Below are 21,199 nucleotides of genomic sequence, written 5' to 3' on the forward strand. Positions count from 1 at the left end.
CCGTGTGGTTCTGGGCCCAGCGTGGAGTCCTGAGGCCAACGGAGAGGGGCCTGTGGGACCTCTCACAGCAGCTCTGGCCAGTGCCGGTGCGGACGGCCACCCCCACCTGGTGGCGCATTCGAGGACCTTCGTTCTTTAGCTGACTGAAGTCAGCTTATTTTTATAACATTCCCAGACAGTCCAGGCTCTCTTAGAATTTGACTTTTCTGATTTTGCTTATTTGATTCAAAGAGAGGACTGTAAACATTCAAAAAGAGAGAGAGAGAGAAGCCCTATAATCGTTGGAAATTTATTTGGCTGCTAATACTGTTCTGCAACATCTTAGGACACATGTTTCCATTTGGAAAGCAATGCCTTGTTGTAATTCTTTTTTGATAAATAAAATGTTTTATTTCCTCTGGGCGTGAATTAGCTCTTGGCCAACAAATCCTTACCCTAGATCAGTACCTGTCAAACAGAAAACTAGAGCCTAAGAGGCCATGAATGAAGTAGATGGGGTTTTGTGTGAGACAAATTTGTAAATTATTAACGTGAAAGGGGGGAGCAAGAAGCTCACAGTCAAAATATGTTTGCACAAAATTCACTGTAAATATTGTGAGAATTGAACTTGGAGAAGGTCCTATTTAATAAGCTATTTCAAAACACACATTTAAATAAAGACTGACTAAATAAAAAGGTGCCACACACTCTGTGGTCAGTTTCCTTCCTCTGCATGTCCCCGGTTTGTGTTCCTGTCACTCCCAACGGGGAAATCCCCAGGTGGAGGGCGGGCTGGCCTCTAGGGGGCGCTCAATCTGCCCAGAGGCCCCACAGCATCTTCCCCTGCACTTGACTAACTGCACGGCCTTGTTGCTGTCCCACTGTCTAAGTGAGGCTGCCACTGACAGAGCACCGCCTGCCTGGCACTAAATACACATCTCAGCCAGAGCCACTCCCATTTCATACTTGAGGAAACTGAGGCTCTGAGCAGTTTAACTTTCCCAGACAGCACGGGCTAGCCCTGGGGTACAAGCCCCTGGTGGCCTGAGGCCAAACTCTGTTCCTCCTCCCTCTTTCATCCTCAAAGCTGGGAACCAGGAGAGGCTCAGGGTGTCAGGAAATACTCTGTGCCCTCCCCTGCTGCCGCCTGGGAGGCTCCTGGGGGGCCAAAGGCAGAGTGAGCCAGCAAGGATTGAGATCATGATGTTCTTGGACGAGGCTCTTGGCTAAAGCCAGGCATCTGCCCAAATGTTAGGATTACCCCTGGAGAAAAGGCCGAGTGCACACAGCCTTGGTGCAAGCTTTCTCAATCGCCGGCCTCCCTGGGTTCTCTTCCTTGGCGGCTCTGGGGGGGCATATCTGCCAGGGAGAGGGAGGAGCAGGTGAGCCTCTCAAAGCCTCGGTCACCAGCCAACTGGTCTGTGTGATACAAAGCTGCTTGGAGCCACAGTGCAGTCTGGAAATTACACAAGACCTGGAAGAGATCATAATAATGTAACAGAAAATGAAATAGGAGAGTCACACTTTTTTTTAATATGAAAAGACAGATGTTTCCAAATAGACTTACAGATCTTTCTAGTCTACTTATATGAGCCAAAACCAAGATTTTATATCTTTTTTTCCCCATTTTATCCAAAACATTACTGTACGTTTGGCATGAAATCGCCAACATTTTGTTCTTCCAGGAAGGTTTCGGATGCTGTAGTGAGGGCCTGTTGGTGGACAAAGGTCTGAAACATATGAAGCTAGATTTGGTCTTCCTAAGAAGACTGAAAAGATTGAAGATGGATGTGAACAAGGCTATCATTTTACTTTTGAAATCTGGAAAGTGCTTTTATGTCACTACCATAACGAAAGCATAGTAAAACAACATGCTAAGCCTGGCTTGCACTAGGCCTCTACAGATACGTCACTTTGTGGAGGAGAACACAGTGACTGAAAGGGTAAGGAACGTGCTCCAAGTCAGCCAGCAACTGAGCCGGGATTTAAGGCTAGGTCTGCTCCCAAAGGCTGTCTCTTTGGAAAGGAGGATGCATCACAAGGCAGACATGCTCTCTGGCTTTCCCAGGGTGGGGACAGATACTTCACTTCACGGCCCCCAAGGAAAAAGAGGGAATCCTGGATTCCAGAGCTGAAGGATAACTCAGTGGAAAGACTTCAAAAGCTAGATTCATTCAAGGGGGGCAAATTTGTTCCGCTTGGTCGTCTGATGTTTGGAAGGTCAAATGAGACCTACAGGATAGGGAATTCAATCTAGAATTTTGAACAACCCTTTGACTGCATGCAGGTATTAATTTCAGACTGTAATTCTGCACCTGCTTTTGTTCTCTTGGCTTGCTTTTTCAGTTGGACGTAACGTTGGCTTAGATTTCCTGATAGGAGTGGTTGCTGCCCAGCCGGCCATTCTTCCATCTCAGATTCCTCTGTGGCCCAGAGCCACAGGGCTGCCACAAGGCAGAAGTCTGATGGATGCACATCTGATTCCTGCGGGGATCACCTAGCCCCTCCCGTGGAGGAGGGTGTATGAGGACCAACACCCTAAAATAAAGTCACAAAACCACATAAAAATTCACAACCCCTTTACCATCAACTAATACGGATTGTGATTTAATCACTACACCGTGAGCCATCTATGTTACTTTAAAGAGCCGCGACCACGGGGGACTTTGGGGAGAACATGTTAAATGCGTTAATCTATCCTTTAGGAGAGGTTGGAAAACATGACTTCCCTTAGTTTTAGTTCTCCTGTAATTTGAATTGCAAAGCAACCAAAACATTGATTTATTCAACCACTTGTTTACCCATGTAACCCAATGTCCATTGAACTAATTCTGGACCAACCACAGAGGGACACAGCAGGATTGCCAGAGGGGTTAGGCCTCGTATACTGTCCCTGAGTCAGCAGGGCAGGTCAAGGCCGACTGAAAGTGGGAACCCATGAGGAAGCACTGGAGTCCGTGGAGCCACGCTGAGCCCTCCATCTTCCAGAATGGCGGCTGACCACGGGACAGCGCAGTTCACTGGGGAGCTCCCCAGGCTGATCCCAGATTCAGAGAAACTTTGCCAGGGTACATGTGGCTGCCACTTGGCTTCTCCTCGCAGCTCTGACAACTTGAGACCCAAATTCATTAGTCCTGGAAACGTGTTTCGGCTTAGCTAAGTGGACACATTGCAAACCCACCACTGAGGGAATTGTTTCCACATCCTCTTCGTGTCCTCTCTCTCTCTCTCAAAGACCTCTAGTTTTTCCCCTTAAACGACATGAGAGGTTTGCACAGTCAGTGAAGCTACACAAACGGTGCAGAAGGCCACACACCCGGACTTCATTCCAGCTCCACGACCAGCTCTTGGAGCTGAAGAATCACTGAGCTGCAGTTTCCTGCCCAAAAAGCAAGGCAAAAAGAAGACCTGCCTCACAGCGAGGTTTTGCAAGTGAAGGCGCTAACGTGGGTGACCTGTGCGTCACGAGCCAGCTCAGGAGGTGCTTCCCTGTCCTCTCCCTCAGTGGCCCTCAGGGGCTCACTGCCAGCCGGGGAAAAGGTTTGCTGTGTGCAATCCAGGCACAAGGAGCCACAGGGCCTGGAGCATGGCACGGTCAGAGAATGACGAAGTGCGTGCCCGGTGTGTCAGGTGTGGACGTGTGGAGGGGGCCGGGAGGGGAGTCTTGAATGCTGTCCTAAGGGTTTAATACCATCATCAAGGCAGCTATTGCTGACTTAGTGCCTGCTGCTTAGACACTTCAGGAGGTACAAAACTCAGTCCTCAAAACCACCGTAGGAGGCCTGTGCTGATTACCCTGATTTTACAGATGCGGAAACAGAGGCAGAGCGAGGGGCATTTGCCCAAGATGGTACAGGGAGCACATGGCTGAGCGGGATTCAAACCCACAGCCCAGAGGCAGAAGCTACAGGACTTGTGAGACATTCAGGGCTTAACATCGACCACACCTAGTTCCGTGCCATTTCTGGAAGATAAGGGCGAGGACGAGGGCGCCTCACAGGCCTGTGGCTGTGGCCAGGTGCCCACCCGAGGGACAGAATCGTGTGAGAGAGATGGTGAGGGCAGCTCTGGATAGTTTGGTGTGGCATCTCCACATGGAGACTCTGGGCAGCAGGTGGACAAATGAATCTGGAGCTCAAGAAAAGTAGGGGCCAATCGCACTGGTTTGGGGGGGTTACAGAAGTCCACGTGCGGAGGAAGCCACCCGTTCCTTGCTGTAGTTGGGGCCTCAGAACACACCTAGTCCTTCACCCCATTTTCAGGTGTATTCTTATGTTACCTGTAGCTGTCTCTTCTCTCTCCTACTGGAGGCTCAGGGGAAAACCACCATGTTCCTCCCCTTCAGCCTCCTCTGTTTGTTCAGTGAGGGTTGAGGGCTGCTGGGTCTGTACTCCTTCCTCCCTGACGGCCCCAAGTTCTTTCTAGGTGTCCACCAGACCCAGTCATGGCGACATCGATCCGAGTCTGTGTCTCATGCAGTAAGTAAGCTCTGTGGGCCAGAGCTGCTCACTAAGAGGCTTGGTATTTCCATTAAAGACCAGGCTGACATACCTTTGAAAAAGTGCCATCGGGACAAAAGGTGGTTGACCTCCCAGCTAGGCCTGGCTCTTTCCCCAGCCCCATCCTGGAGAGGCCCTGGTCCGGACGCCAGCTTCAGGAACAGAGGCGAGGCCCTAACTGCAGACTGCTGTTCCTGCTGTGGGGGAAGAAGCCTCTGCCGTTTTCTGGGGGCGATGCATGGCATTCACAGGGCCGTGACCTGGCCCATCTGTGTGAATGAGACTCTGTGCTGCCTGGGGTTTTGGGAGGAAGGAGGAGGGCATACCTGCAGCCACCTGGTGGCCTCTGGCAGCACCAGGCTCCCCTTCACCTTGACAGGGGACATTTCCAAACAGACTGGCGGTTTTCAGTTGGCAGTTGGCTGTGCCTGTCTGTGTCCTCGAGTGGCACACAGCCTGAGCCACCAGGAAACCAGCGCCTGGAGGAGAGGGCCAGGGCAAGGAGGGCATGCAGGACTTCACCCAACGTCGCTGTCGGGAAAGGCTCAGGATCTGGCCCTGACCTCATGGAGAGGAGCTGGGATCTGGTGTGAGCTGCCTGTGGGAAGCCAGTGAGGAGCTGATGGGCCACCTCGCTGGAGACGATGCCCCAGTGTCCCTGCGGCTCCTTCCCAGGCTGGATGCTGCCCTCTCCTCAGAGCTCTTCTCTGCAGCCCCCAACAGTGCCAAGGAGAGGAGTCTGTGAGAGTCAATTCACCACAGAAGGGCCATCCAGGATGTGCCGAGGCTGCTGGCTGCCGGCCAGAACCCTCTCCACTGTCAGCCCTTCTCTCCCTCCACACTCCAGGACAGGGGAGACTGTGACCACTGTCCCTCCACCCCTCCTCTCTCACCACTCCTCTCCTGAATGGCCCCATATACCCTCCTCTACCTCTACACCCCCATGTGCATGCCCGTGACCCCCATCACTGCGGACCCAGACCCCTTGTCTGGTCTCCAAGCGGCTAAGCTTTCCTTCTTCTGGATGGGCACTAGGACCCCGAGGCAGAGCCGGTGACTTCCCGAGCACCCCCCTCAATGCCCCACTTGTTCACACCAGCAGTCTACCAGGTCCTGAGTGACTCCTCTCTGTCCTCCCACCCCCAGCCCATCCCTCCGTATTTCTACTCCTGAATCACTTGCCCGGCCTGAGCGCTTCTCTGCGGCCACGCCATGGCCCTGCCCCTGATCGCAGCTGCTGCTGCGGTGGGGGGCGGGGGATTTCCTGCGGGGAGGGGGGGGCCCCAGCTCTCCGCGCACTTCCCAGGGGAACTTCTCATAGTTCAGACAGGCCCCGGCAGCCCTCCCCTGTCCCATAACCTCCGATGGCTTCCTTCCCTGGACACTCAGAAGCACACCCAAGCCCTTGCCACTGTCCTCCAAGCACGGGGTGCCTGGTCTGGCTCCCAGGAGGTCCCAGCAAACCCCGCTGCTTGTCAGTTCCTGCCCTGGTCTTTCCCCTTCTAGGCTGTTACTTTCGCCTGGAGCTATTCTCCAGCATATACTCTGTCTGGCTGCCTCTTGACCCCATCCTCAAACCCCCAGCTTAAATATCTGCCCGGGTCTTCCCCAAGCACAGGAGCCTCCCACACCAGGTCGCAAACCTCCTGGAGCCAGGCAATGTCTGTCTTCTTCACAGACACATCCCTGGAGTCTAGCTCAGTGACTGGAACGTAGAAAGTGCTGACTTGATATGTACATTTTTTCAATCAGTGTTTTTGAATGAAAGACTGATTCATTCTTTATGAATCATAATTTCACTTGTGTCTTTCCCCTATTACTTCCTGTGGCACCACCTCTAGGCTGATCCTGCTAACTCCCTGCAACTCTGCCCTCTTTCTGCTCAATTCAGTCACATTCTCTCTCCCCTCTTCTCATTCCCTACAAATGTCACCTTTGCTCATATCCTCATCGTTTCTCATTTTGATCCAACCACCAGCCATCACTCCACACGGATGAATTCTCCACACTGATGCTGGAGTGATTGTTTAAGGGTACAAATATGATTGTGTTCTGTTACAACCTTCTATGGCTCCCTATTGCACCACAGAAGTGTTCCAAAAGCCCTTCTTGGTGTCATTCTCCCCTGCCAACCTCCTACTCCTTGCTGGCTGATGCTACAACCATATACAGTTCCAGTGAGTCATACTGTCCTTCCATGTCCCCACCATGCTCCTCTGCCCCACCCCCCAATTCCAAATCCCCAAACATCCAATAATACTCAAATTCTAGTTTCACTTACCAGCCACACCTGCATCAATTTCTGGGTCATGCAGCCATTTGGTAGCTAAAACAAATAACAGGTATTGTTGTAGTCTTCCTGCCAGAACCTTTCTTTTCAGTGTTATCTGTACCTTGAGTAGGATACAAGTAACACATTGACCAAATGACCGATTGACATCGGTCCAGGAGGGATGCCTAATTAAGTGGGTATAATAGAATTAACAAGGAGTGTGACAGGTTGCAGTACTGGGCCAAAGCTAACCATGAATAGATTTAAGAAGGATAAATGTGAAGTCCTATACCTGAGTCCAAAAACAAAACTGCAGCTTTGCAGGAGGAAGCACAGGTGCTCAATCAAGGGTTTCTGGTGACTCTGACATCTGAGCCTGGCCACATCACCTCTTGCCTGGATTCTTGCAGTACCTTCTGGTCTGGAGTCCTGACCACTCATCTCTTCCTATGCCACTCCTCCTCCACTCCACCTGCAATAATTTCCTATGTGAAACCATCAACACCCCCTGCAGGAGCTGTCAAACAGACATGCACACACAGCTGGAATATTGGAATATTGAAGAGACATGGGGTTACAAACAGCTGTCAATACTTTTGTGGTCCTTGAAGTCATGAGAGAGGCTAGGGTCCCTGGGGAGAGAGAAGGAAAGCAAGAGGCAACAAGGGCAGAGAGGAGACTCCTGACAGGAGAAAAGAGAGATGAGAAACACAGGAAGTGTCATGAAAACCAAAGAAGGAGTTACAGAAGGGCAGGATGATTCAAGGTGCTAAAGGCTGTCAGGACCACATAGTGTTTGGCCATTAGAAGTTGGGGGCCCCTTCTCACAGGGAGAGTGGAGCAGAAGGTAGCAGTGGTTCGTGAAACAAAAGATGAAGATGTTAAGAAAGCTAGTACAGGCTTTCAAGTAATGAGGGAAAGAAAAACAGTGGGTAAAGTCTTTGTTTTCTGAAGGTTGAAGAAATGTATCAGTTAGCAACCGCTGCATAACAAATAATTCCAAACTCAATAAGTTAAATAAAACCAATTGTTTTTTTCTTGCAAGCCTCTGGGTTGGCTGGGGGTCAGCTAATCTAAATAGGACAGCTGAGGCGGCTCTGCTCCTTGTGTCTAATGAAGGCAGAAATGCAAAAGAACAAGTGGGAACATACAAGGCTTCTTGAGGCCTAATATCAGAACTGGTATAATGACATTTTCACTTCATTCTATTGAACCCAAAATCAAGAGCTGAGAAATATATTCCACCTGTTGCTAGGAAGAAATGCAAAGCAATATGGTAAAGGATGCAAATACAAAAAGGGTAAAAAATTGGGGCCATCATGCCTTCTATGGTGGGAGACAAGCAGAGGTGGAGATGGAAAGAAAGAAGGCATTGGAAAGGGAGAGACTGGACAAAATCTAGCGAACACTGGGAGAAGTGTGACAGGTACTGAATTTGCATAAGAACTAGATTCATGTTCCTGCTTGACCAATGACCAACAGTGCAGCCTTGGGTCAGTCATTGGGTCTGAAACTCCATTTCATTCCTTGTGAAGAGGAAATGATCACCCCTACATCATGGTGTGAAAATTAAATGAGGTAATATAAAAAGTGCTTTGCCATGAAGTGCAAAACCATGTCCAATGACACAGTAAGTTTCCAGGAGGGGTGGGAGGTTGTCATGGGACAGCAGGAACACAATGGCTACTCTCAAAGACTGAAGGGCATTCATGTGGAAGAGGATGAGAAACAAAGAGGCCTGTGTTACAGACCAAAGGCTAATGATGGAAATGGGGGAGGGGGGAGTTATGTCATAAAAAATAACATTTTAATAATGAGTAGAGTTCAAATGTGGCTTTAGGAGGTGGTGATTTCTTCATCACTGGAGGTGTGGGTGCATGGGAGAAGAGCCGGGCTGACCTGTTATCTTTAGAGGATGGTGGAAGGGGACCTGTGCAGCCATTCATGGGCCATTGGATTGATCAGTGTTTCTCACCCAAGGGCAGTCCCCCATGGCACACCCCATTGTGGGCGTTTGTTGTCCAAATTTCTAGATGATTCAAGTGGCATTTGGTGCAGGTGGGCCAGGGGTACTAAATCCCCTGACAATGCTCAAGATAATCCTAAACAATGGAAAATGATCACACTCAATATGGCATCAGTGCCCCTGTTGATAATCACTGGATAAGGTGATTTCTGAGTTCCAACCTTGAGGGACCAAATAAACACATGTCCCATTTTTAGCAAATGTAACCTGGCAAGCCCCCCAGCCTATTTTGCCACAATGCTTCACTGTTCTAGCTGAAAAAGTATTTGACTTCAGAAGAATTTTAGATATGGTTAAACAAGCACAGTCACAATGGCAAAAAATTTATAATCCCTTTCAATAGTAAAATTATCCTCAAAGTTTTCTAAAACAGTCATAAATACACATGCTTGTGTAAAGGATTATGAAAAGATGGTCAGGTACATAAATCATTGATTATTCTAGCATGTAAAGAGAGCCAACCACCTTGCTTGGAGACACCACATTAACTATATAGTTAATGTGCCAGCTGAAATAAACAGTACACGATTTTGTTTGTCCCTTAGAACATAAAAGTCTCTTTGGAGATGTCTGTTTTCTTAAAAAAAATAAAATAAAAGTCTAGGAAGTTTGAACTAGAACCTTCTTTCCCAGTGTTCACATTTCCTCAGTTTGGGCGCTTGGATCAAACTCAGTAAATATTTGTTTCTGCGGTTGATGGTGCTTCTGTCACTGAGGCATTTTAATTTTATCTTTAAAAATTTTTTTTTAAGTTTATTTATTTTTGAGAGACAGAGACAGAGAGAGACAGCACAAGCAGGGGAGGGGCAGGGAGAGGGAGGGAGAGAGAGAGAAAGAGAGAGAGAGAATCCCAAGCAGGCTCTGCACTGTCAAGCAGAGAATCCCAAGCAGCTCAGCACAGAGCTTGATGCAGGGCTCGATTCACAAACCTCGAGATCATGACCTGAGCAGAAACCAAGAATCAGACGCTTAACCGACTGAGCCACCCAGGAGCCCCATTGAGGCATTTTTAGAGAATGGTCTGACCGTGCATTCTGTGTCACCCTCCTGGTCCACCCAAACCACTACTGGGCCACTTACAACGACTTTGTTGGAGACGTTCCCAGAACAAACAGTCTGTGCAGAGGCCCATGATGGCATCTGATTTTGGACAATTCCCACAGATCAAATAGGCAGGAAGAACTGAAGTTTGTCACGTTGGTAGCAACCTTAGCCGAGAAAGGTGGAGCCTCCCTACCCTGTATTCATCCTATAATATATATCCATTAATTAGGGAATTGTTTGGGCATGATTATAGTAGTTTGAATGGTGTCTTTCCTCCGCATGTTTAATTATTATTATTTTTTCTTTAGAAAGAAAGCGAGTGAGCAGGGGAGGGGCAGAGGAGGAGGAAGAGAGAATCTTAAGCAGACTCCAGGCCCGATGTGGTGCTCGATCTGATGAACTGGGAGATCTTGACCTGAGCCAAAATCAAGAGTGGGACCTTAACCAACTGAGCTACCCAGGGACCCCAACTTTGGCTTTTTTTATAAAAGAAAACACTTCTTTCCACCTAATACCCCAACAAGCATATGGGTTCTCCATTAAATGACACTAAAGTGTATAATTTCAGCCGAAACAGTGTCCTTTAATAAGGCTACTTCAGTGTCAGAATGAACCAGGTATGGCAAAATTTGTCAACAGAAACACTTGTATCTGAGAGTATAGTTATTTGCATTTTTAACATTACTTTTCTTCTGTTCTTCTGGATGCTTTCCAAAATATTTCCTTGTTCAGCATGGAGTATTTTTTAAGAACCTAAACCAATACAACCTTCTGGATCCACTGAGGTCAGCTGATAGTTCCCTGAGAAGCATAATACCCGACATCTGGGTGGAGAACTGGAGTCACGTGTGCTTATTTTTGTCAGACCACTAGTTCTTCTCGATGTACCTCTCTTTCATTTATCTTCATGGATATTTACGTCTGACTCCCAGCTGGACTATAAGTTCCACGAGGGCAGGGTGTGTCCCTGGGTTTGCTCAACAGAGTGCCAGGCACACAGTAAGCTCTCAGAAATATTGGTCAGTGGGATGATGAGTCATGGAGTGTTCAGATAAAGAGCCAGGAGAACTACCACTGGTTATCATCACGGATGAAACCAAGTTGGCCAGAGGTTGTGGTATGCTACACAGGAGCCTCACTGCTCATGGGCTTAACATTCTTGAGATTTAATGACATCAGGCACCCATAGTACCTTTGCATCTTCTAGCATAACTCTTGCTTTCTTTTTTTCAAACTCTGGAAATGGGCACATCGGACTCTACAAGGTACTTCATGCTGCTCAGACCCCACCCCCACCTCCACTCATTAGGAAGAGCCGTGTTCTCTACAGGCAAACAGCCTCCTTACTCCACCTCATGCCCTGGGGATACATCCCAGCACTGGGATGGACCACAGCTTCTCCCGGTTCAACTTCGCCTGGACTCCAATTTCCGAAAACTGAAACTTGCAGAAACACAACTGCCTTCATATCTAGAGTGGCTGGGAGGGAGTTGGGGGAAGAGTTATTCCAGAAAAGTCCTGGCTCATGTCCTTCTGAAAGACATGTGCTTTCCCTAACAAATTGCTTTGTGCCATACTCAACAAAGCTATACTCAACAAAGCCTGCATGGATTCCCCTTATATCTTTCTCCTCCCCGAAAAGCTATATGCGTTTAGAAATAACATTCAGGAAAATGAGAAATACTCATGTACCTTAGTGTCACTAAAGATAGAATTCGTGTTTATAAAGAAAAGTGTTGGCACAGAAATAAAGCGGACCAAACTGAAAAGATCTGGCAGACAATGGAAGTCAGGCGAGGTTTGCAGGAACAGTAACTTGCTGGGTTACAGTCATCCTTATGGAAATGAAAGCTGTAACTCTATGTGGTAAATTAAAATAAAAAATGACGACATATGGGTAGACATGTATACTTGGTAGTCTTTTGAGTTATTTCTACCACCACAAAGGAAACACAAGCTTGATGGTCCCTTTGTAGAAACAGGTAATATTTCACTGCTTTTCCATTGTGCATAATCATTACAAATCACGAAAATTCCATGAATGTGTTGCATACTGAAACTTCACTCGAATGTATCATAAAAATTTTTTTCATTGTTTTTTTAAAATATTTTTGAGAGTGAGTGGGGGAGGGGCAGACAGAGAGGGACACGAGGATCAGAAGTGGGTTCTACGCTGACAGCAGAGAGCCCGACGTGGGGCTCAAACTCAGACTGTGAGATCATGACCTGAGCCCAAGTCAGCTTAACTGACTGAGCCACCCAGATACCCCTCATAATTTTTTTTTAATTTTGTAGAGTGAATTATTATAAAAAATGATCATAAAGTAAATGCTCAGGCTTCAGGGGAAGCTCATCAGGGAGTACCCAGGGTGGATGTTTCAGAGGTACAGGGTGGGAGCCAGGGTCTGAACTGAACCGGAGCCTGAAGCCACCTAGTGGACCAATTCTAGCACAGGTCAGAGGTGAACACCAGAACCAAAAAAGAAATCAGAAATAACAAATGCAAACACATCCAGATGCTACAGTGATGGTGAACAAGATTTGACCCTATCCCCAAAGGTTGCTTTGAGAGGATCTTTCTCAGGTACTCCTCATCTCCATCAGTCTTTAAAAAAGTCCTTGGTGGAAGAACATGCACTGCTCTAACACAATACCTTAGGGGCTTATCCCCAAGGAAAAGATGGATAATGGTATTATGGGGTGGCTATTTGTATCAAATATATTAGTGAAAATGTTTAAAATGACTGTGTGAGTTTGATGCTTAAAGCCAAAACATTACAGAAAATGCAAAAATGGAGATATGAATATATTAATTTACCTCTATTTTTCATCCTCAAAATCATTAAATGAAAGTAAAGGATTTTTGTTTTATTTTGAATATAAACTTACAGGACAAAGAGAATGGAGAAATCAACAGCAACGTTTTGGGAGGTGTGCCTACAAAAGCGAGGCCCTGAAGGCTGCTGTTCTGCATGATGCCATGTGCTCTGTTCTACACTGTTCCAGAATATCTGGTGAAGAACCCTAGTTTATTAGGGTTTCAACCCAAACCTCGAAACTTTCTCTAGTAGTGTAACAAGGATTATGAAACAATGCCTTCCATTTTCTGAGGGACAATGATTCCCAATCTACAATTCTATACCTAACCAAACCATCAATTAAATGTGAGGAATAAAGATATTGGCAGATACTCAGAGTATCAAAACTGCTCCACACCCAAAGTCTTATCTGACAGTCATCCTGCTACCATGTACCCATTCTCTGTATCCTTTCTCAGGAATCTTCTGAAAAATATGCCCCACCAAATACAGAAAGACATGGGTCCCTGGAAACAGGGGATTCCCAAGACAGTTGTGAAGGGTGGGCCCCAAAATACACCTGTGCAGCATGTCTAGTGAGCAATCAGTCCAGACTGGAGGTGGACAGAAGGCCTTAGGAGGGATTTCTTCAAAAAGAATTTTTTTAGGATACCCAATATGCCTGACTGTATTGAGAGAAGGTTACATAACTGGGAGACCAGTTTGGCTATAGATTAGTACTAAAATAGAAAACCAAGCCAAAAAAAAAAAAAAAAAGGCAATTTTTAAATTCAGGAAAATAAATTCAATAAAGAAAGGAAAAGGAATGCTAGTACACATGACAAACTGTGATTAGCATTTACAGAGTCATAATGACAAACAGTGAATATTGATGCAACCAAAACAAAAGTGTAACAGTGCGGAGCATGGAGGGAGGAAGTATGTGGAGAGGGGAGTGAGGTGAAAGAAAGCTATTCCATTATGGAAATTCAAAAGACAATGGCTCAGGGGAGTACGGGTGGCTCAGTTGGTTAAGCATCAGACTTTGGCTCAGCTCATGATCTCACGAGTTCATGAGTTTGAGCCCCACATCTGGCTCTCTGCTGTCAGTGCAAATTTGGCTTCGGATCCTCTGTCTCCCTCTCTCTGCCCCTTCCCTGCTTTCTCTCTCTAAAAATAAACATCTTGATTCCAAGTAAGGTTTATAGAGCTATCTATCAATTCAAAGTAAGGTTTATAGAGCTATTTATCATTTAAAATATGTAGGTATAATTTTACTAAAAAATGACTAAATTGACAATAATGGAAGTCCTTGAATTTATTACTGTAACATACATGTTAAAATCAGCCAACATGGCAAATGTGAGCTTACATTAGAAATAAAACTGAAAATGGGGGGAAGGGAGGCACAACCCTGACACTTCTTGATTAGGCCCTTGCAACATTGTGAACTAGTATTTAAGAAATCATTTCATCTCCCAGACTCTCCTGTTTCCAGATTTATAGAAAGTGTGCTACAGTGGATGAAATCTGAGTTCCTTTGAAATCTATTTTTTTTTTTCAACGTTTTTTTGGGACAGAGAGAGACAGAGCATGAACGGGGGAGGGGCAGAGAGGGAGACACAGAATCGGAAACAGGCTCCAGGCTCCGAGCCATCAGCCCAGAGCCTGACGCGGGGCTCAAACTCATGGACCGCGAGATCGTGACCTGGCTGAAGTTGGACGCTTAACCGACTGCGCCACCCAGGCGCCCCGAAATCTGTCTGTTTAAATGCAGTTCATTGTACATGGTAAATATATTTATGGACCAACTTCTACATACTTTAATGTAGGGTATTCCATTTTAAATGGGCCTCATTTTCAACTGGTACTTACTAATGGGGTTTGTTTCACTTGGAGACAGGATTTTCAAAACTCAGCCTAAATGATAGAAAAGTTCTGTACTTTTTGTATTAAGTAGGTCCATTGGATTTTTAATGGTCAACAGTAATTGTATTAAAAATATCAATGAGTCTAGGGGCACCTGGCTGGCTCAGTAGGTAGAGCATGTGACTCTTGATCCCAGGGTCATGAGTTCAAGCCCCACAAGGAGTGTGGAGCCTACTTAAAAAAAAAAAAAAAAAAAAAAAAAGGAATAAAAAAATCAGTAACTTTAAGATACATGACAAATGCTGATACAAGAAAAGATAGGCCTACCTGGTCAACCGATAAGAGAAAATTTGATCAGACCCAACAGTGTGCTCTATCCTTGCAAAATGAATCATAGCATGTATGATGACTCAGGCCATGGAACAGGTATGTCACTTTTCTGTGCTGGGAGGCAAATATAATAGACTCAATTCTATGCTCTTAAGAGAAGGAAATCAGGCTGTCTCTGTATGACATCCAGCTATGACCAAACCTCACCCAAGTTAACTTTTGATTGATTGATGTATAGCCCAGCTAGGTGTTAACTCTAGATTTTCCATTACCTTTTGGAAACAGGTGGAAAAAATTATTGCAGGTTGAGGGTATTTACAAAATGGTCTGGCTGATTCACATGTATCAGTAATCTGAAAAACGAACAAACAGAACCAAGCAAAGCTACAGGTTATCACCTCCCCCCCCCCCCACCTAAATTAAAATCAGAGATGTGAGATTTCAAACTGCTTTTGACTTACCCACCCTAAACCTAAGTTCTTTAAAAGATCTGAAAATGAATCAGTTCGATTTGTCATCTTCAAATCTGGGGACCTAGCCATAGAAAAGGCCTTAGGTATCATTATACTATATGAAATGGCCTTACATCCAATACAGTAAGGCATGTATCGTAAAATACACTTACACTCACTTGATGGTTTATGCCAGTGGCTTTCAGCTGGGTGTGACTTTGCCCCCTAAGGAACATTTTTGGCTGTCTTCTGGATGAGGAGTTGCTACTGACATCTAGTGGGTGGAGACAAGGGATGCAGCTAAATGTTCCACAATGCAGAGGACAACCCTCACAGCAGAGTGATCTGGCTCAAAATGCCAATCGTGCCAAGGTTTAGGGAACCTGATTTTCTACACTGATTTTCTGGTGTGATAAAAACTAAAGACAAAAATCTAGCAAAGCTAGTAAACTGCTCTAAAATCTCAATAAAAGGTTTTTTGGTACATTATTTAGTTAGGATTCTGAAAAACTCACAGCTTTAAACTTGTGCTTGGAGGTAAAGATATACGATCAACTCTGGAAAATAAACATTATGCATTCAGTCTGCTACTGGAAAAATTTCTTAACTTCTCAAAATATAATTTTATTATTTTTGACAGCTGAAATTTAATTTCTTCTATTTTAAAAACGTGTCCAAAGCAAATTACACTGTCTCCATTTGGGATGGAGAGCGTTTAGCATGTAGGTGCTCAGGAGTTGAGTAAATGGTAGCAATACATCTACATGTTGGCCTGAAATAACAGATCCCTAGTTCCACACTCAGTAGGTTATAAACGTGGCCTGAGCTGTAACTCAGTCCCTTCTTGGGGTGACTGAGGTAGCCATCCATAACCCGTTAGCACACTTCCTTCACTGTGTCAGCACAATGAGCCACAGCATAACTGGAAGACCAATCTGCTCAACTACAGAGAAGTTAGAAAACCCACAAAGGTTCTGGACCAAAAAGCCTCCTCTACTAACCAGAACAGAGTCACCCAGGTTAGAGCAGCTAGTTATCTTTTCCCAATAGGAAAGGTATCACAGGCTAAGGAGAATGAAGAAATTTGACAAAGGGTAACAGAGTAAATTAAATGGATTGGCTGTAAGTCTCTCTTAGAAGTGGGCATAATCAGAGCTGACTTGGTAATGGTCCTGAGAGGCTCTCTGGTCGGCCTCTGAAACAGTGCTGGTCTGGCAGTAAGCATGAATGTTCTTCCAGGAACCCAGTATGTGGGGCGCGTGGGTGGCTCAGCTGGTTAAGCAGCCGACTTTGCTCAGGTCATGATCTCACAGTTTGTGGGTTTGAGCCCCGAGTCAGGCTCTGTGCTGACAGCTCAGAGCCTGGAGCCTGCTTCGGATTCTGCGTCTCCCTCTCTCTGTCCCTCCCCTGCTCGTGCTCTGTCTCTGTCTCTCAAAAATGAATAAACATTAAAAAAAAAACAACAACAAAAAACCAGCATGTGCCCTTGAAAGCAAATGTAAAAAAGATGTGTAAGGAAAGGAAAATTTTCCCTTCTTCCCTTCTAGATTCTTTGGCTGGCCTAAAAATTAAATTGATATAAGATAACTTATCAGGAGAAAAAAACAAATTTAATTCCATATATACACAAGCCATACAAATATGAGACTCAAAAGAAGTGACCAGGAAGGCAGCCTTTATACCTTTTAAAAAACCCAGAAACAAGTATTTGTGAAGAACTGATGAAGGAATTTGGGCTTGGGGTAGCAAATTAATGAAGAAGTAATGAAGCTGTTTTTACAGGCTTCTCAATCCTGAATCCCGTCTCCAGTGATGAGAATGCTTTCACCCGCCAGGTGCCGAGAGGGTGCCCTTCACACAGGAGTTTATTTCCTGCTTCCAGGGGAACAAAGGAGTGTCCTTCTTACAATGGCTATTTCTTAAATAATTTTAATTCAACATAATCCATATGCCAAAGTGGCATATTTTTTAGAGTGGCATACTTTGCTTCCCTTCAATCCCACCTTTGAAACTGCAAAAAGCTTCATAATCCAGAAGCTGAGTTGGTAGATTATTTTACTGTTTCATGGAATTAATCTCTTAGTCTTAAAAACAGCTCAGTTCAGTTAAATGGTTGTATCTAATATTAGGAGGTTGTGATATAACTGGGCTCCCACAATTGGGTCTATAATGTGTGAGAAATCAACTATTTATTAAGGCATTTCTATGGAAACAAAAGAAAAACAAAGGTTAATGATTACAACAAATTATAAACCAGCTTCTAAGCCCAGGGGCAGCCAGTCAAGATTCTAGATGTCAGAATCAAAGCATCTTTTGCAGTTTGAATGTCTCTGACATCACCAGGTGTTCAAGTAAACTTTCTGAGAGGCACATAGAGCAGCAGGCATGATTGTTGAAACACGAGTTATTGTGGCCATTTCTCCGAAAGTTTATATCAAGTCATTCGCATTCAGTTTATAAGGCTTTGGGGGAAAGGTTAGTTTTGTTCTTAGTGATTCCAAGTCAAAACTGAGAGAAAATTGGAAAGGTTTATTTGCAGAGCTATAGCCAAATATTGGAGGAAACTAGAACTCAGGATCCAGTAACTTTAACAGGTGGAAAACAAAACCTCAAAGCTAATTAACAGCACTAGAATCTGATATTCATAAGGTTTCTTTTTTAAGTTTATTTATTTGAGAGAGACAAAGTGAGTGAGGGAGGGGCAGAGAGCAAGGGAGAGAGAGACTCTTAAGTAGGTTCTGCACTGCCAGCTCAGAGCCTGATGTAGGGCTTGAATTCAGAAAACTGTGAGATCATGACCTGAGCCGAAATCAAGAGTGGGACACTTAACCAACTGAGCCACCCAGGCGCCCCTAGAATCTGATATTTATAAAGGTGTATTGCTGAAACATAATTTTTCCATCTACCAAAAATAATCACAGAAAGACTAATTTGTTTGCAAATTAAATCTAGTTTCAATAAAGTTGGCCTATTTACACAAGTGTAGCAAGAATAGTAACTGATCATATAGGTTCTTCTAACTCTGCTTTGCTACAATTTTTGGTAAGGAATCTCAGATTGAACTCTTAAAAGCCTCTTGAGGCTAGGAAGCCAAGCCAAGGACTTGCTATCACACTTCACCTGCAATACCTACAAATCTGGGTTAATTCCTCTCTTCTCAAGGTCTCCCAAATATTCTGAGGTTCCTGAGCCTGCCAGGAAGTGACCCTCCACATTCACCTAGTAAGGCTGCTGGGAACCCTGTAAGCAAGGTACCAGGCCAACTTTTCCAAGGGGCTCTATTGTTTATTGGCTCCCTAAAGTCAACCGTAGTTTCTTAAAGCTGTCTGGTCATATCTAAGTCTATGTAGATCTCTCAGATATGACACTCCAGTCAAAGCCTCAGTAACATAACCAATGTTTCCACTTATGCTCATTTTAAGAACAGATTCTTATTGAGCTTACTCAAATAACTGTATTGCCATGAAAATAAGAATACTCACTAACAGTTGTTAAATTCTGGAGGTATGAGGTAGGGAGAAAAAGCAATTGTTTCAATTCTGCTTATAAAGGAATAATTTAACAAACTGCTATAAATCATAGATAAATTAAGAGAAAAGAGAAAAAGGTTTTTCTTAAATCTGGAAAAACCAAACATTTAAAAAAAAACAGCAATGTTTCAAACCAAAAAGTCATAAAAAATTATGATCATCCTCCTCAGTTCACTCACTCCCATGTTCATTCAACCCCATGTAATTAATGTTTGTTCTGTGTGAATTCAGTTTTTCGGTAGTTCTGGAAATTCTTACCCAGTTCAGTTGGACGACCTTAAAGTTATCAGAAACTTGTATTCCACAATATTTGTTAGAGTCCATTCATGAACCTCCTTGAAGATGAAGCACTTTTACAGGAAAACTTTTACAAAACATCAGAATAAAACAGTAACTGTCTGTAAAGGAGAAAGGACTTAAAAACGGCCATGGTTAAAGATCTGATAAAGTTCATTACAATGCAATTGGCAAGAAAATCTGATTATATCTGGGAATACAACATTTTAAGATAATAACTGGAATTACAGTGATAACATTATCCTGGGACATCTGATTTCTAGGAATTTCATATAATTTCTGCAACACTTAAAACAGATACCTATACAGATACAATGTAAAGAAAGCTTGATATTTCTTATTTAACAACACTTCCCATGTAATTTAGCAATATCACATAAACCAATTCATTTAGCACCTCCCTTTTATAAAGAGAAAAAACAAATTTTTTGAGATGTTCCAGGGACCCTCTGGAAAACTCCAACTCACTTTCCAGGTCAAAAAATTGTGTTTAAAAATCGATTTTGGAAAGTTTGCAAAAAATATCAAAAGGTTTGGACACTTGACTAAATAGGATCACAGATAATACTTAATTATATTTTTAACCAAAGTGACGAAAGATTTTAAAAGCAAATATAGGAGATTACATTGTTTTAAGTAAAATTCAGCTCTTAGCGTTAAGACTCAGTTAAGTAATCAAAGATCTGCTAAAGACAACATGAAGCACAGGAAAGTATTTTAGTAAAACACAACATTTTTGCTTTTCAGGCAGATTACTCAAAAGGTAAACAAAACAAAACAAAACAAAACATTCATAATATCTTATTAAGAGCAGACCAATAGTCCAAGAAAACTTTGCCCTTTCTGCAAATGAAAGAAAATTACATACGCAAACTATTAAAAAAGCAAGTGTATCATTTTTAAAAACCTTTATAACAATTCAATTTTTAGCCAATGTGACTACAAAACTAACTCCCTCCCTTCCTTCCTTCCATCCTCCCCCCCTCCCTCCCTTCCTTCTTTTCCTTCCTTTCTCTTTTTCTTTTCCTAAATGTCTATGTCCTTAGTTTGTCCTTTATTTTTCTCTTTTCATTCTGAAATAACCAGCTTTACTTTAGGACAAAATTTACTTTCTTTTCTCTTAACAAAAATACATCTCCATACCTCATACCTTTTCTTAGCTAAAAACACATCCTAGTTTCCTTGCAATACAGAGTTGTTATTATTTCTAGTAGTTTTAATTATATATATTATAAGCTTTCTATAGTTACATTCATAGGGTGGTTCTCAAACTCCAAGGTCATTAGGAGAGCTGTGAAAACAGAGATTGCTAGGTCCCACACACAGTATCTGATTCAATAGGTCTCAGCGGACCCCAATAATCTGCATTTCTAACAAGTCCCCAGGTGATGCTAAAGCAGCTTGTCCAGGGAACCCCCTCTGAGAATCATTCTCTCATGCTTCTGTCTTCCACTAGATTGTGAGCTTCTTGAGATGAGGGAGCATTTCTTACACATCTTATTTCCAGGATCTAGTCAGTGTCCTGTACTCATTCAATCAATCAACAAATACTTACTGAATGCCTATTATGTGCCAGGCACTATTGTAGGCACTGGATTCATCATTTAAAACATTTATATATTTATATACATAAATATATAAATTCATATATATATACACACACACATATAAATTCATATATATATATATATATATATATATATATATATATATATATATCCCTGCCCTCATAGAGCCTTCCTTCTGGTACTACATAGTAAATTCTCAATAAATGTTGAAAACTGAGTTGTAAAGTTTATAAGGTTGTAAAGAAGGAAATATGCATTATCATGAATATTTTAATAGTGCTTGTAAATATCCATTTTCTACTTCCTAAGCCTAGTTTTTCCCATTTTATGTTTCTCCCTTCTGATATCCCCCTCAACATCCAACACATGCATCCATAAACCTGGCAGTATACCAGGCTTTGGCGTCTTACAAAAATTTTGCTGATTGATTTATAAAATATTAAATGTGGATGACATATTAGTAAAAAAACAATTCTAACATGAATTTAAACATGTATAATTAATATATTGAAGCAACTGGGAGAATGTAAGCAAA

At 43.7% G+C, this 21,199-nt stretch overlaps 1 long non-coding RNA gene across 2 annotated transcripts; it reads right to left on the minus strand.

The window, feature by feature from the left end:
- Positions 1 to 775: 775 nt before the first annotated feature.
- LOC122233743 lies at positions 776 to 20,099 on the minus strand. Of its 2 annotated transcripts, none has more exons than XR_006211447.1 (4): positions 19,058 to 20,099; positions 7,043 to 7,222; positions 6,760 to 6,804; positions 776 to 1,453 (listed from the first exon to the last, which is right to left on the minus strand). It is a non-coding gene; the product is annotated as an uncharacterized LOC122233743 (long non-coding RNA). The 2 variants fall into 2 exon arrangements; XR_006211438.1 differs by having other exon boundaries at positions 776 to 2,517.
- Positions 20,100 to 21,199: the final 1,100 nt, after the last annotated feature.

This window comes from Panthera tigris, chromosome A1 (assembly GCF_018350195.1).
Source record: "Panthera tigris isolate Pti1 chromosome A1, P.tigris_Pti1_mat1.1, whole genome shotgun sequence".
NCBI classification, from domain to species: domain Eukaryota; kingdom Metazoa; phylum Chordata; class Mammalia; order Carnivora; family Felidae; genus Panthera; species Panthera tigris.